At 43.4% G+C, this 10,174-nt stretch overlaps 1 protein-coding gene across 1 annotated transcript in view; it reads right to left on the bottom strand.

The window, feature by feature from the left end:
• Positions 1–802: 802 nt before the first annotated feature.
• LOC110504559 (unconventional myosin-XVI) overlaps positions 803–10,174 on the bottom strand; it is a 223,858-nt gene continuing 214,486 nt past the window's right edge. The window contains exon 36 of the mRNA XM_036975024.1: positions 803–3,304. The gene's annotated coding sequence lies outside the window, so the exon portion shown is untranslated. The remainder of the gene's footprint in view (positions 3,305–10,174) is intronic.

The raw sequence follows: 10,174 nt of genomic DNA, 5'->3' as shown, positions 1-10,174 counted from the left end.
GAGCTTGGGTGTTCAGAAGGTTGCAGGGACGTACCCATATAGAGTCCTAGAGGACCTGGAGCACCTGCCTTTTTGCCCTCCTATGAAAAAAGTGCCCTTTTGATTAGTGGCGATTTTTTTGTATAACTAATTACTTTTATTCATTTATTCTGGTTTCTTTTCTCTCTTGTAACATTAAATGAAACAAATTGACTATCAATCTAGATCATTTCATAAACTCTTAAAAGAAAGATGAAAGTCCCATCCCCCACTCTTTGTCACATGCACGAACTAGCTACCCACAGGTGCCAGGTATGGAGTTTGAAATGAATATCGGCAGTAGGTTACTTTGGAGTTGCTAGCATGTGTTGTCTCATGATCAGGGATAGGAAAGGGGGCAACTGCAATTTGACTGTTTGTCAGTAGAAGAACTTGAAATCAAGTAAAGACTAGTTCGCTTGTTTTGACAACATAGCCTACATTATATAGCTGAATCATCTAGCCTACATTAGAGATGATCAGCTCATATAGCCCACCTCGGTAGTGGTTCTATTGTTCTTAGCCTACAATGTGTGAGAAGGGACCAACTCTTGTAGAAAATCACCGCTTATTTCATATTTTAACCTCAAATTAGAATTTGGCTACAGGAGCAGTAGAAAAGTGGAATTAGGGTTCATCTTTGTGGAGGGTGTGGGGTTGCTTTGAGCACCTGCCCCACCAAAGGTCAGGCACGGCCATGTCTGGTTAAGTGGCTCACTCCTAATCTGTGACTGATGTTGTCTAGCTTCATTACTGTTTAAAATTGAGTGTTTCTTATCACTCACTCACACACACACACACACACACACACACACACACACACACACACACACACACACACACACACACACACACACACACACACACACACACACACACACGGTGCGGTCAACAACCAATATAGAGCTTGTGATGGCGTTGCTAATTCCTATTAAAGGAGGATGATCAGTGTACATGAGAAAACAATCAGAGCTACTTCCTGGGTTTTACAGTCACATCAATCTTCTATGATCAAATGGCTTGCACAGACACACCCATCCAATTTACCATGGCCAGTGTTAGGTGCCCCTTACCACAGATCTAGGATCAGATTACCATTCTCTCAATCCTAACCATAACCATTAGGGGGATGTTGAAAATATTTGATCCTATATCAGTGGTTAAAGGCAATTTTTTAGCTACTTTTTTATGATGTGGACACCACTCCACACATCGATATTGTGCAATTTAACATCCTAACAACAATCAGACAAATAAATGATAGGAAACATCAGTATTTCTGACATGAGAAAATTGACAACAGTTTTACAATGGAGTCACAGGGAAACAAACAAACACACAAGATAAATACAGTTTAAAGAAGTTTCATATCAATAGGCAATCATGTGGCAAAAAAAGGTATTCACATTATAAAATGAACCTCTGCTCTTTGCCTCAGTCATTGCATGAAACTATCTTCCATATAGACAATTTTCTCTTTCCATCTTTCCATTTCTGTGCTCTTCTGCTATAGTAAATAAAACATTTGGACATTAAATGGTCATGGCTAGATGGGATACAGCATTTTAGCTAACTCTAACCCTTTTCCTAACAACCTAATTATCCTAACCTGCTGCGTACATTCTTTTAACCCGCTATGAAAAGTCTATTCTGACATATGCTGTAGCTCATCTAGTCAAAACCACATTAAACGTCAGCCATTATTCACAGGGAGGTTACCCTGGCAACGCCCTCTAACCCCTACAGCATCCTGGAGGCGGTGATGGGATATTATGGAGGTTGGGAGGGTAATGAGGAGACAGGGTGGGGGAATGAGGAGGTTGAGGGTAGCTTTACTTGAGAACTCAGTTGTGCTTGAGTTGCAGCCTTGAATTCTACAGAAACTTGTAGACTCCTAACATTGTTTTACATAAGATGTAACACATCAAACGATTCAGGTGCAAATGGGACACTAATATGAAGAAAGTACAGTTTATTTCTATGAGATGTTTGTAAAATAAATCTAGATAAGAAGTACATTGAGGGACTGCCAGAGATAGTTGTGTGTTGGTCATCTACACTGTTCCCTATTCAGTCTGTTTGTGTGCTTTATTAACTCATCAGTAAAATACATTATCTGTAGCTGAGTTTGACTGGCCTCCTGTTATATGGCACTAAGGCCAGTAAAAACCTTACAGAACATTGATACAATCTGACCAATGGCGTTCTTTCTTCATGAACTAGCTACTATCCCCATCGTTGTCAAAACAGCTTTGATTTAGTGTTGTCTAGTCAGTAATACTTTTAGCGTGTTTTCTGGGATTAGTATCCATCACTGGGCCGGTGGGGGCAGTACATATCTGCACTCAGTATGGTGTTTGGGTGGCTCTTCCATACAGTTTTGTGCTAAAGCGAAAGGCTGGTGGCTAGCAGGGGGTGAAAGAAGTGCACCTTGGGGTTTCCTTGACCTCTGATCTATTGTTGCCAGGGTTACAGAAGCACCTGAAGCACCTAGTTGCCTGTGCGAGGCTAAAGCGGTAGCTGATACCTGAAGGAGTTCAGAGGACTAGACAGGAGTTTTACCTGCTCAGATCACATGATCTGGAAAACTTCCTGGTCCTAGAGATGGTGACTGTTCTGAACACCAGACCAGTGAGATTCAACAGAGGATATGCACAGGGGGGTATACACACTGTTCTGCACATAGGCACAGATCTAGCCCAATGATGAGGCTCCCTCTCTGGGTTCTGAGCTGGAGGAGAGTCCCTGGTCACAGAACTTCTGCAATCCCTGCTCTGTCATGCCAAGCCCCCTCCTACTATCAGATGAGAGAGCGAGACAGAGAGAGAGAGAGAGAGACTGAGAGACAGAGAGAGAGAGAGACAGAGAGAGAGAGAGACAGAGAGAGAGACAGAGAGAGAGTGGAAGGAGGGACATGGATTGTGATTGCTGCTCTATTCCATTTCTCCCTCCTTTCTTTGTAAATGCTCTTGTCGGTTGGATTGTCTTATCTTATGCATTGTCTCACTCTCTGATGGACCTGTCCTTTGCCCAATGGGGTGGCAGACCTGGGCAGGAGGGAGGGGCAGGAGGCAGGGTGTAGACATGAGAGGATGTGTGAGGAGAGGAGAGGGGTGGTCGGTCGGTCATCCTCCCACTATAGAGAGGACCTCCTATTGGCCCAGACCAGCGTAGTGTCCGGGTTTCGTAGTGTTCCGTTGGTGTCCCGTTGGGTCCTCCAGTCGGCCCGCCCCTCCCCCAGGTCAGCACCCGCGTTTCCTCCACACCCACGCAGATGTTGGATCACCTGGCAGAAGGAGAGGGGTGAATTATTATCAATCCTAGAGAAAGCAATAGGCAGACATCATAGAGCACAGTCCAGTCCAGTAGATATGGCCAGGGTGAGTAGGACCCAGAAACATGCTGAGTTGTGTGTAATGACAAGCAGTGGGGTAATGGTGGAGAATAGGGAAGACCAAAACAACTCATCTTATCTCAGATATCAATGGCTTTCTGAAAGACCTGGAGGAAAATCTATACATCATACAGAATCATATTCTCATCATGATCTGGCTGGAGCAAACCTCCATATCAGCTGAAGAGAAATAGGCCATCCAACCCCGATCCATCATTCTGAATGAGACATAACCATTGAGCTGATTCCCTCTCTGTTCCCTCTCAGTGTGCCAGTTTCCTTCCAGTCCCATTAGAACGGAGGCAGAGGAAATGAAACCGTGGTAGGCAGGGGGACGCCCCATTTTGATTGAAATCTTTAAAGACATAATTTCCATATCCTGTTCTGGACAGTCTATATATCAACACCAACAGGGACGGATGCAAGGTGTGTCTGTGTGTTTGTGTGTCTGCACGAGTGTGCGTGTGAGACGACAATGGGCTCTGACAGAATGGTGGCATGAGGCAGCAACCGGCAGGGCAACAGTGTTACGGTTCTGGTTTTGCAGGGATGTTGTGGATGGGGATGGGCGTAAGCACCTGCCTCTGGTTCAAAAGGGCCAGTCATGTCATTTTTGGTGACCTTATTTGACCTTTTCTGCTGCTTTTGAGTTTGATTCTTGTTCGAATCCCAGCGATAGTTTTTAATATTTTTGATTCAACTATCCCAAACCTTAACGATTACCTTAACCATTCGGAGTTAGTGCCCAAACTTAACCTTAAGCACCTTGAAATCTTACGTTTTAGAAACATTGATGAATGTCTAATTCTGACATGAGACTGTGAGAGCTGGTTGGAGGTGAAAGTGATTCCTGTCTTTGTGATCTGTTAAGAGAGGGAGCCGAGGAGAGCATCAAGGCTAAATAAAACCAGAGGGACTCCGCAACATTTTACACACACTGCCAAGCATACAGTACAGCACTGACACACTCTAGGAATCCAGGAGACACACACACACACGGACAGACAGACAGACACAAGCACATGCACACACACACAGAGATTGATTGCCTGTACCAGCACAGTGCTCAGCGACCTAATCCATAATTTACACATCTCTGCCAGGCTATTCTGAGCCCTGACGCCAGGAACACTGGCTACTGAAACAGCAGACAGGAACCCTATGTCCTACTGCCAAGCACGTGCACACGCACACTCGCGCACGCACGCACGCACGCACGCACGCGCACACACACACACACACACACACACACACACACACACACACACACACACACACACACACACACACACACACACACACACACACATAGAGAGATGCATGAGAGAGACAGGAACACACACAAACACACTGACATTATGCTATCCCAGCCACGTTGCTCAAGATCCAAGGGGAAATTGGGAGATTACTTTAAAAAACGGCCACTAGGGGCAACGGTGAGCGCTATTACCATCAAGTAGGCTTGGGTTTGCTAGGGAGTTGTGGACAGGATGGAAGTAAGCCGCGAGTTTCTGCTCCGAGTGTGTTCAATTCCAGTGCTTGGCACACATTTTAGTTTTTACCTTATCCCTTACGTTAACCCTGACCTTGACCCCGACCTTGACCTTAACCCTTTCCTTAACCCTGACCTTAACGTTAACCCTTACCTTAACTCTGACCTTAACCCTGACCTTAACCCGTACCTTGACCTTGACCTTAACCCTTTCCTTAACCCTGACCTTAACCCTGACCTTAACCCTGACCTTAACCCTTACCTTAACCCTGACCTTAACCCTGACCTTAACCCTTACCTTAACCCTGACCTTAACCCTGACCTTGACCCTGACCTTAACCCTGACCTTAACCCTGACCTTAACCCTGACCTTAACCCTGACCTTAACCATTCAGAATTAAAGCCTAAACTTAACCATCAAGTTGTTTCTTTTGGAACCCTAACCCTATCCTTAACACAACCGTCTAAATTTGAAGTTTGGAGAAACGTTGGAATCTGAAGTCAAATTGGTAAAACTGTAATCTCGTCTATCCATATGTTAAAATGCAGAAGTCCAGTGTGACAGACTGTGATTCTATGACCCTCTCTACTCCATAGTGAATGACATCATCCCCATTTGGTAGTAATGGTGTTGCGGTAGTCATTGTAAAGATGAGGTCATTAATTTACCCCAACACACAGGCTTGTAAACAACCAACACAGACAGACAGCTAATTCACACTCTTTTGATAGAAAATTAAGTCACTTTGTTGTTGCGATTTCAAATAAGAAAAAGATCAATGGCCACAACTGGGAAGCATACATTGAAACACACACGTATACACTCAGAGATGTGTGTTGGTGTTTTAGGGCATGAATTAGAGAAGGAAGTGTGTGTGTATAGTCAGGTGGAATGATGAGTTAGAGAACCACTAAGACTCTTCTAGAGCTGGCCGTCCAGCCAAACTGAGCTATAGGGGCAGAAGTGTTTTGGTCAGGGATGTGACCAAGAACCTGGTGGTCACTCTGACAGAGCTCCAGAGTTCCTCTGTGAAGATGGGAGGACCTTCTAGAAAGACAATCATCTCTGCAGCACTCTACCAATCAGGCCTTTATGGTAGATGGAAGCCACTCCTCAGTATAAGGCAAATGACAGCCTGCTAGGAGTTTGCCAAAAGGACTCTCAGACCATGAGAAACAAGATTATCTGGTGTGATGAAATCAGGATTGAACTATTTGGCCTGAATGCCAAGTGTCACGTTTGTTTAACACTTTTTTTTGTTACTACATGATTCGATATGTGTTGTTTCAGACTATTGATCTCTTCCCTATTACCCTACAATGTAGAAAATAGTAAAATAAAGAAAAACCCTTGAATAAGTAAGTGTCCCCAAACTTTTGACTGGTACTGTATATAAATTATATACAAATATTTTTTAAATATATTTTCCTTTATTATTTTCTAATAGCCCTACCACCTTTCCCCTAATTGGAGTAAACTAATGAACAACAACACTTAGGCTTCTACTTCCATCTTATCAATATTATATACATTTGACAGACGCAATCTATTTTACAATAGTTACATTTAGTTTGTTTTTACTCCTATCCTTCAGCTACCCTCAACCCCTCTCAGATATTTTTGAAGACCATCCTGTTTAATTTCTATTTGCCATATAATTTTAGCTGTGCTGTTTCACAAAACGTCTGATCCTATATACATTTTACGGACACAGTATATTTTTACATTAGTTATCTTGTTGTTATTAGTCCCACTCTTCAGCTCCATCTATCTATTAACATCATCCATATTGGATTTCTATTTGATATATATTTTTCAACTGTGCTGTGATGTTTCACAAAACTTCTGAACCTTTAGTTTCTCATAGTTTCTACAGATTGTAAATTAAAGATAACATTTTGCTATAAGTATTATTATATTATTGATCGATTGACTATGACTTTTCAGATCGCCCAGTAGTGCTGTCTCCAGGTAAATGATGCAATTCTTCAGCAGTTTCTGGACTTGAGACCAAAAACAAGCTACATATGGACAATACCAAAACAAATTATCTAATGATTCTGTCTCTTCGCAGCAAAATTTGCAGAGCTGGGATGGCTGTATCCCGCATATATATAACATTTTATTTTTTGCAAGAATTGTGTAAAATAATTTAGAATTTTTAATAATAAGGTTTTGAATCTGGAGTCGTTTTGCATATCAGTTCATAAACCATGTGCCATGGAATTGGTACGTCACAAATCTCTTCCCAACTATTTCGCAATCCATATGGCACAGCTGTACATTTTCTGGTCCTTAAATTAAACTGATATACTTTTTTATTTATCACAATTTTCTTTAACCAATTTTGGGCCCAGAGACCAGTTCCTTACTTTTTCCCCGTTCCATTTTTGGGGGCAGACTTGGCTCTCAGCTTCTCTGTCGGATGTCCTTGGATGAGGGATGCCCTTGGAGCTTGTGCTTGGACCACACACACAAATGCACGAATGCACAAAACACACACACACACACACACACACACACACACACACACACACACTGATACCAGACTCTTATTATTGTTGCTAAATACTGCACAATTTACCCCTTTCCAAAAACACATGTAAGCATCCGTGCATGTTTTTTTGTTTCTTTGTCTGTGCACACGTGTTTATACTCAGAGTACATTCACCCTGACCTGTGCCAAGAGACAGTGTATAAATCAATATGGTGATAGTATGATAATGTTATGGTAATAAGATGATCATCTGGGATGAACAGTGGTAATTCACAGCTGTCAATCAAAGGTCAGGGGTGACCACCTCCCACTGGGGTCAGACACTGGGGGAGCAGAACAGGGGGAAATCAGAAAGAACAACGTAGACCAGTACACATCAACATACCCTGGGTTTTAGAACACTGAGAGGGTATGGTGAAGAGAGCCAAATAGGGGCGGCAGATAGACGAGTGGTTAGAGCGCTGGGCCAGTAACCGAAAGGTTGCTGGATCAAATCCCTGAGACTGACAAGGTAAAAATCTGTCGTTCTACCCCTGTACAAGGTAGTTAACACACTGATGCCCGGTAGACCGTCATTGTAAATAAGAATTTGTTCTTTACTGACTTGCCTAGTTAAATAAATAAAACATGTTAGAACAGTGTTTTTTTAACCTTTAACCAAACCGTTTAATATGTGCTTGTATCTGTATTTGGTATACCCTATGTATGTCTATTATGCTGTTAAATGTTCAAAGCACACTCGGCTGAGACAAAATAATAGAAATATGGCTACTATGTGTTTGGATGAACATTTAGTCCACAGTCGGGACATGTACCTACCCACACATACACAGACTCTGCGTCCTAGAGCAATAACCATAGTAACAGAAACAAAAATGAGAGAGAGAGAAAGAGAGAGAGAGAGCGAGCGAGAGAGTAAAAGAGAATGAATGAGTGACCTCTAATGACCTGGATGTGTGGCCTTCCTGTTCCACATGCAGGGCTTAGGGCAGTGATTCCCACACTTACGGTCAGGACCCCAGTTCCCCTGAAATTGAAATGGGGTCCCATGAAAAAATCTGTTCTTATCAAACAAATTAGGAACTGTTATCTCATTTAAAATGGGAATAGAAAACAACTTTTTAGTGTCAATTAAAGAGCTATTACACTATTAGAATGAGCGTTCATGTCATTATGTGTAGGGGCAGCCTGCAGGACCTACCATTTTGTGAATATGAGCACACTAGGGGGTATCATTTTTCAAAGTGGGGTCCCCAGTATTTTCAATTGTCAATTTATGGTCATGTGCAGTAAAGGTTTGGGAACCCCAGGCTTAGGGAACCCAGCGGGACGGACACACACAACATGATTCAATTCTGAGAAAGCTCTGCGTGCAACAGGACAACCATACTGGGCATGCATACAGACATGGACACACACACACAAACACACATCACAAACACATACTCATGTAAGACTGGGATTATCCTTAGTTGATGTGGTTGGACAAGCTCTGATCCCTCTCAGTCTCGCCTTCTCCTCTCCATCCCTCTTTCAATCATTCTCTCTTTATCCCTCCTTTCCTCCTTTCTGTCCCTTTCCATTCTTTATTGTGAAACAGCCCTAAGTCAGACATTCCAGCCATCGTTCAAAGAGCCCGCTGGTTCTAACAAAAGCACGCACACACGTACGCACACAGGCTGTGAGAATTGGCAACAACATCTCCTCCACACTGACTCTTAACACAGGGGCCCCTCAGGGGTGTGTCCTCAGTCCTCTGCTGTACTCCCTGTTCACCCACTGCGTGGCTTTGCACAACACCAACTCCATCATCAAGTTTGTTGAAGACACCAAACTTGTAGGCCTGATAACCAACAACGGTGAGTCATTGTATAGGGAGGAGGTAAGTGAACTGGCATTGTAGTGCCAGTACAACCACCTTTCCCTCAACATCAGCAAAACAAAGACGTTGATTGTTGACTTCAGGAAGCTAGAGGGAACATGTCCTGATCCACATCAACGGGACTGCAGTGGAGAGAGTCAGCAGTTTTAAGTTCCTCAGTGTCCACATCACCGAGGACTTGACATGGACCAACAACAACATCACTCTTGTCAAGAGGTTGCAACAGAGCTTCTACCTCCTAAGGCGGCTGAAGAAATCCGGCATGCCACCCCGGGACGTATCCAAATGCTGCACCATAGATAGCATCCTGACCGGTTGCATCACGGCCTGGTACGGAAATTGCTTCATCCATGACCGCAAGGCCCTCCAGCGGAGGGTAAAGATGGCCCAGTACAGTACATCACTGGGACTGTGTTCCCAACAGTCCAGAACATCTACTCGAAACGGTGCCTGGGAAGGCCTGCCGCATCGTCAAGGACCCACATCCCAGGCACGAACTGTCTATATCCTTACTGTCGGGCAGACAATATCGGAGAAAGAGGTCTGTGCCAACAGGTTCAGAGGCAATTTCTATCTACAGGCCATCAGAAGACTGCTGAACACTTGAACTTGACTGACCACCTGTTCTGATTCTCAGCACGTTTGCGCGCACACACACACACACACACACACACACACACACACACACACACACACACACACACCACAACTGCTGCTACCAGACTTATTATGATTGCTAAATACTCCACAATTTAAACAATTGCCCCTTAACCCCCTCTTCCCCAAAACACGTGTAAATATTGGACTATAAATGGTGCCTTCCTGTATTATACTTATACTAAAATGTTTATTCTATTGAGCCATTTACTTTATGTTCTTATTCTTATATT

The sequence above is a fragment of the Oncorhynchus mykiss genome, chromosome 3 (genome assembly GCF_013265735.2).
Source record: "Oncorhynchus mykiss isolate Arlee chromosome 3, USDA_OmykA_1.1, whole genome shotgun sequence".
Taxonomy (NCBI): domain Eukaryota; kingdom Metazoa; phylum Chordata; class Actinopteri; order Salmoniformes; family Salmonidae; genus Oncorhynchus; species Oncorhynchus mykiss.
Note: the sequence above shows the minus strand (reverse complement) of the source record. Positions and strands in the feature narration are given on the sequence as shown.